We start from the raw sequence: 6,697 nt of genomic DNA on the forward strand, positions 1-6,697 counted from the left end.
ATCTATTTAAATTCAATTTTGATCACATAAAAAAATGTATACCTAGATTTACGCTTTATCATGTTATTGTTGTCATTTTAATTTGAGAATAATATTACTCTCCCCCCCCCAATTCCCTATGTATTCCTATTATTTCTATTTGTTTTGTTTCTTCCTCTCTGGGTTCCAGTCTAGTCTTGCAATGTTGTCTGCTGTTCTTCCCATTGTGTGCCCAATGCATCCCCATGTGCATCATTTGATTAATTAGTTTAGTTGTGCTGTCTGGTTGTTTAGGCAACTCTAGCTCCTTGGTCACAGACTGAGATGTACAGATCAAACCCACCCAGTAGTGCTACCATCTGCCTACAGACTGTGATATAAATTCTAGTTAGCAGAAAGGCCCAGACCTGACTTGGAGCCGGAGTCAGGGCCTCCTGACCTGCTAACACTTTACTTTTTATTTCTAAAAATAGATGGTTTTAAAAGATCTTTATTTAGACTACTAAACATTATTCATTATCATAGTTTATAATATTTTTTCAGATATATATATATATATATATATGGAGAGAGAGCATAAAGGAAGGGTCACGGATTGCAGATGTCATACACAACAGAAGCAGAAAGAAGGGTAAAAATGCAACGGCGCCTGGTGATTATATATACCCAACCTGCGATCGCAGCAGTGTATCAAGGATTGGCCTCTTTAGTCACACAAGAAGTTGCAAAGGTAAAAGATCGTCTCTCCAGATGTAAAATGCCGCAGAATATATATATATATATATATATATATATATATATATATATATATATATATATGTTTACAGGATTTGATTTGGTGATCCCTCTTCAGAAACATCAGGTATGTTATTTAAATTTATGCATTAACAACCAAATAATAATGACTAGATATTTCTTATGAAATAATAGTTATTATGTGTACTCCTCAAAAGTTGTATTGGAATAATTTGTTTTTAAAACAAAGCTGGACATTAAATTCAATTGTGATTGATTTCAACCCACTGATACAAGGGGCATGCTTGCAAGTATAGCAGCAAAAAAAAACAACTAAATAAACAATAACCATACTTTTAGACTTAGATCCTCCCCCTCTGTTTGGTGCATTGAGTGGCAAGCTGTCTCCAAAAAGATCTGTCTGAAGTCTGTTCACCCATATTTATAGAAATATAAAAAGATTCTGACTTCTAGAAAAGATAAAAAAATGGAAAGGCTAACTAAACTTTGACAATGTAATGGAAAAAAATCAATGTTGAACCATCCTAATAGTTTGTGATGAGAAATGTCATCAGCCACCTTGGCAGCAGTACCAAAAAAACTGCCAAGCCAAATGTTAGGCACTGTCATTTTTGTCTAGTAAATGATGTTTCACAGCAATACAGTGCAGCCCTTCATCAGAACAATGTTGCCTGAGTACTGAAACTTAAATAAGTTTAGAAACCTTTGAAAGCATCTTGTCAAATTACAACCAATACCTTCTGAAGAACTTTATAAAATGGTACTCAAAACAGCTTAGTTTTCTCTTTTAGTGAGTGCTGACAAAACATTAATGAGGAAGTGGACTCAAGATAAGGATACCATCATTATATTACATTTAACTTATGCATTACACTTTTTATATTTTAAATTTTGCATTTTAAAATGTAATTTTTGCTGCAATATTTTATCAACTTTTTTTTTTTTAGATCAAAGGAATGTACATGCTGCTGATATAGAAAAAGTTTCTGACTGCTTACAGATCAGTGTTCTTAGTTCTGCTATTGATTTACTATTGCATAATAAATAAACATGTAATGATCAATCACATTTTTATACCAAGTTCATCTAATGATTTACACAGCATATTATCAGCATTCACAGTTCATCTAATGATCTACATATGAAGCAGCACCATGCAGAGCTAACATCACCTACTGAAGAGAGTTTCCATCATGCTTTAGCAACAATCCAAAAACAAAATGAAAAAGTGGTTTCTTTGTTTGGGACAAGTCCTGAAAGGCCTTCAGAATCTGGGAGCACACTATTGTTAACAAGCAGTGTGTCATATGACCAGCACAATGACCAACAGCCTTTACTTTTCGAACCAAAGTCAGGTAACTATGAAACTATCTAAAGCACATAGGAGTCTAATGACACATTTTTACTAAACTTTAAATTAAATGGATCTTAAATGTCTAGTGAAACATTGTAATCAAACTATGATTTTTGAATATAGTCTAGTAAAACGTTATGATTAAACTTTGTTTAGTGCATAAATGTCTAGTGAAAAATTCTGATAATACTTTGTTTAGTTCATATGAGTGTAGTGAAAAATTGTGACCCAACTTTGTAATATGCATAAAAGTCTAGTGAAACATTTTGATCAAACTTTGTAAAGTTCATAGATGTCTGGTGAAACAATCTGATCAAATCTTTTTAGCGCATAAAAATCTAGTAAAACATTCTTATCACCTATGCTTATCTTATAGAAGTCTAAAAAAAAGTTCCCTTTTCAGTCCTTGTAATCTATAGGAAAGTTGATATTAAGGTTATAAATCTGTTTTTGTGGCCTACAGTTAACAAGCAGTTTGTCATGTCTCCTTATTAAAGGTTCTGGATTTGTTAGTGGTTTGCAGCTTGTTCATATTTCCTTTTTGAACTCATTAGTATTTCTGAATTTCTTTTTAATTTCTTAGACAGCTCATTAGGAGTATGGAACCCTTTCCTATGACAACTTTTTAGGAGTGTTATGGTATCATTGATATGTGTGTGTGTGTTTTATGATTAGGGTTAGTTATGCAATGAGAATGATGCAAGATAAGCCGCCTTGTCATTAGTGTTCTTGACTCCAGAATGCCTATTTGAAAGTACATTTTTTTAGTGAGTTAGATTTTCTTTGGAATACAATTTTTTCATTATTACTAAGTTTATTACATTTAGGCTTTCCCCCAGGATAGATTACAGTTATTCATTTCATTTAAACTTGATTTTCTTTATAATGTAATTCAAGTTCTGTTTTGTTTGTTGTAAAATGTTTTACATGTTTCGGATGTTCCTTCAGAGTTGAAGATAATTACTTCCTAGTCCTAACCTCCCGCAGGACGCAGCAGTTTGGTGCTTCAGGTCAACAACCATACACTACAAGGAGTTGTCAACTGGTTGATACTTACTTTGAGAACTCATTAGGAGTTTGCAACTTGTTAACATTTTCTTAGCTCATCAGGAGTTTGCATCTTGTTCATATTTTCTTAGATCAGTGTTTCCCAAACTGTGTTCTGTAGAACCCTATTTAACTAGTAACCACAACATAAATTTATCTCTGTAAAAAAAAATGTTTCGCTAATGACTCAAAATGTGTGAAGTGTTCCATTAAGAAAAATAATGCCTTAGAGAACTAACTAAGAGTTTGCAACTTGTTCATATTTCATAATATATAGCTCATTAGGAGTTTGCAACTTGTTTATATTTTATTATACAACTTATAAGGAGTTTGAAATTCATTCATAATTCCTTGACAACTAAAGGAGTCTGCAACATGTTCATGTTTACTTAGACAGCTCATTAGGAGTTAAGAACCTATTCATGTTTCCTTAGAGAACTTATTAGGTGTATGGAACTTGTTCATATCTCCTTGACAGTTCATTAAGATTCTGCAATTTGTTCATTTTTCATTTGACAGCCCAATAGGAGTTCAGAACTTGTTCATATTTCCTTTCTTGAAGGTCACCAATACATTTCTGTAAATAATGTTGAATAATGTCTATATTCAAATTTTTTTGAAATACTAAATTTGATTTAAATGGCTTTGGTTAGATTAAAATCATGTCTGAAACTTTGTTACAAGTTTAGAGATTGTCTATTCTTACTCTTAATTTTACCTTTTTATTAACTTGCGTATTTTTGTTTTTATTTCTTACTCATAATTTTTACCTTTTTATTAACTTGTGTATTTTTGCTCTTTTTTTAGGACACTGTTCAAAGATATTTTAAGATGTTGGCCTCACATCTTGACACTTGTTAGAGTGTAAAGATTTGACTTAACAAATGTTAAAATAAAAAGAGCACATTGTGGAGAGTTGACCGTCATTAAAAAATGTACATGTACTTATTCTGTTTAAAAAAATGTCCCTCTAACAAATAAAAAAAAATAAAGTAAATATATTACTCTTCTTTTTTGTAAGGTTTAGCTGATTTGCTTCACTTTCTTACCTTTTTTTTTTTACACTTATAATAAACTTAGGAAATCAGTATTTGCTCAGGCTATGAGCAAACTACAAACAATACCAACTGAAATATACAGAAACTAGTTGACACAACATAACCTGTGGTAAAAAAAATGGGTTAGCTGATTTAACTAGAAAAAAAGCAGAAAAATTAGAGACCACTCTATTTGAAAAGTACAACAATCCAAAGTTATGTACTTAAAATCCAACCAAAGAAATGAAAAAAAAGGCAAACATAATGGGGGGGGGGGTCACTTTATCACATTGTCAATGTTTGGGACTGTGATAGAAGTTAGAAAAAAATTAATAAAATTTGTACTAATTAAAAATATATATAAAAAAAGTTATTTTTAAACATTGTGTTTATTTTTTAGATGGCCACCATCTCCATAGAGACCCAAAAGACTAGACTAGACATGCCTAAAGCCTATCTTCTTAACTATAAAGTTATATAAAAAAATTGAAATTTCACAGTACATCCCCCTTATGTAAAATAGGCATATTGATCATTTTCTTATAAAATTGATTTAATTTTAGCTCTTTAAGGCATTCTGCTAAAAATTATCTTAATTGATTTATTAAACTTAGAGGATTTGAATTTTGCTGATGATATTTAGCTTCTATTTCATTTTTAAAAATGTCAGTCTAAAATTGGGCTAGCAGGCTACTAAACCAGATTATGATAATAAAATGCCTAGTAGACAATCTATTACTTTGGATGGATGTCTGTTACAGTCTGTCAACAACCTGAGTTGTATTATGAATGAAAAAATGCTGATGTCAAAGCAATGGTTAGTAATGCAAGAGTCTCCTCTATACAGCTCAAGAAAATTCAGACCTCAAAAGGCATATCTTTGAGAATTTAATTTATATTTTTCAAAACTGATAGGTTTTGCACTATGAAAGTATGAATTTGATATCTAGCTAAGAACAACTAGTAACACCTGTAATGTAACCAAGATAAATGGTACACACTGACTTGCTGGTCATCAAAATGTAGAATGGTCTGTGTTATTGTGTCCCGGACCTACACTTAGCATGTAACAAATATAAATAGTACACACTGACTTGAGTCCAATTTTAATAATAATAATATACTGTAACTTCAAGCATTCAGTTACAAATCACTGGTTGAATGAGAAAATGCTGGATATCCTTCATAGCTGTTACACAAACATAATCCACATATAGAAATACAGTTACAAATGCATCAAAGTGATATCAAATAATAATTCCTTTAGAATAAGTATATCTCTGGTCAGTTGAGCATTATCCAAAAGTTCCATTAAATGTTTGTTCTAAACAATGTTTTCAATTTATAATTAAGATTTAATGTTGGTATATGTTTAAAAAAAAGAAAGTCTTTTGTTTGGTATTTAATTCATGTCTGAATTCATATCAATATAATGAATTTTAATGGTAAAAAGATCAGTGGCTGTTATTCATCTCATTTCTTTCTCCAGGATTGTCAGACTTCTGCTAGATGTTGATCTTTTCATCACAACACCAATAACTTCTTCTTGGAGTCAAGTAACAGTGTATATCACCTGAAAAAGCTATTTAAATTCCCTTAAAGATCACAAATTAATGCTGATGACATAAAGCACATTTATCCACGAAATCTTATGAACACATAATATTATGTTGTACAACTAAATAGTGGTGTCTGGAAATTTAGGCAGTGTGTATGTAGTGTATATGCTTATTTATTATTTATCTGTTTCTTAAACATAGGCTTATGTTCCCCGCGCTACCCAAACTATAATTCGGAGTGTGAAACATAACAGATTAACAGGTGCTATATTATGTTTCGTTTAACAAAGATTTTCTTACACTCTACATATTCCTCCCCCCCCCCGAGAGGTGGGCCAGGGGTAGTGGTAAGTATTATAATCACGGACTGAGAAGACCTAACGGCGAGCGAGAAAGGGGTTACGTCGTCACTAGATCTGTGTCAGCTCAATACAATTTTTTCTCTTCGTGGTGTAGTCTTAATCATAAACAGATAAAAATTAAAGTTTTAAGATACTGTTAATCTTCTATAATAAAATGCTTATTTCTTATAGTAATACGTTTCCCGTACTAGATCTTTATAATTTATTGTCATTGCTCTATATAGTATAGATCACTTACTCACAATGCATACTTTTGTTGAAAAGAAAAATAATTAAACATATCGTGTAGATATAGATGCGTGTTTCATTATGTTCGTGTATATTTTTGTTTTATTTTATCAATATTTCGCTTTGCTTGGTGACTTAATAGATAAAAAATAAATCTAATTGTTAATATATATTTTGTTGTTGATAATTTCTTAAATAGAAAAAAAAAAGGAAATAACAAGTTGTTCATCAAATGATTATTAACATTTTATTTAGACCTTCATTTGAGTAAATAAAAAAAACATAGTTGAACGCATAAGAACAAAACACTCTCTTTAAAACATGTTATTTGAAGTTCAATATAGATAAAGGAGATCAATATGCTTAAAAACAACA

General features: G+C 31.0%; 1 long non-coding RNA gene across 2 annotated transcripts; it reads left to right on the forward strand.

The window, feature by feature from the left end:
- Nucleotides 1–532: 532 nt before the first annotated feature.
- On the forward strand, nucleotides 533–6,451 carry LOC129926073 (uncharacterized). 2 transcript variants are annotated; one of them, XR_008777757.1, is made up of 5 exons: nucleotides 533–709; nucleotides 807–841; nucleotides 1,683–2,090; nucleotides 3,944–4,071; nucleotides 5,663–6,451. It is a non-coding gene; the product is annotated as an uncharacterized LOC129926073 (long non-coding RNA). The 2 variants fall into 2 exon arrangements; XR_008777758.1 differs by lacking the exon at nucleotides 3,944–4,071.
- The last annotated feature ends 246 nt before the right edge of the window (nucleotides 6,452–6,697 follow it).

The sequence above is a fragment of the Biomphalaria glabrata genome, chromosome 4, assembly GCF_947242115.1.
Source record: "Biomphalaria glabrata chromosome 4, xgBioGlab47.1, whole genome shotgun sequence".
Classification (NCBI taxonomy): Eukaryota; Metazoa; Mollusca; class Gastropoda; family Planorbidae; genus Biomphalaria; species Biomphalaria glabrata.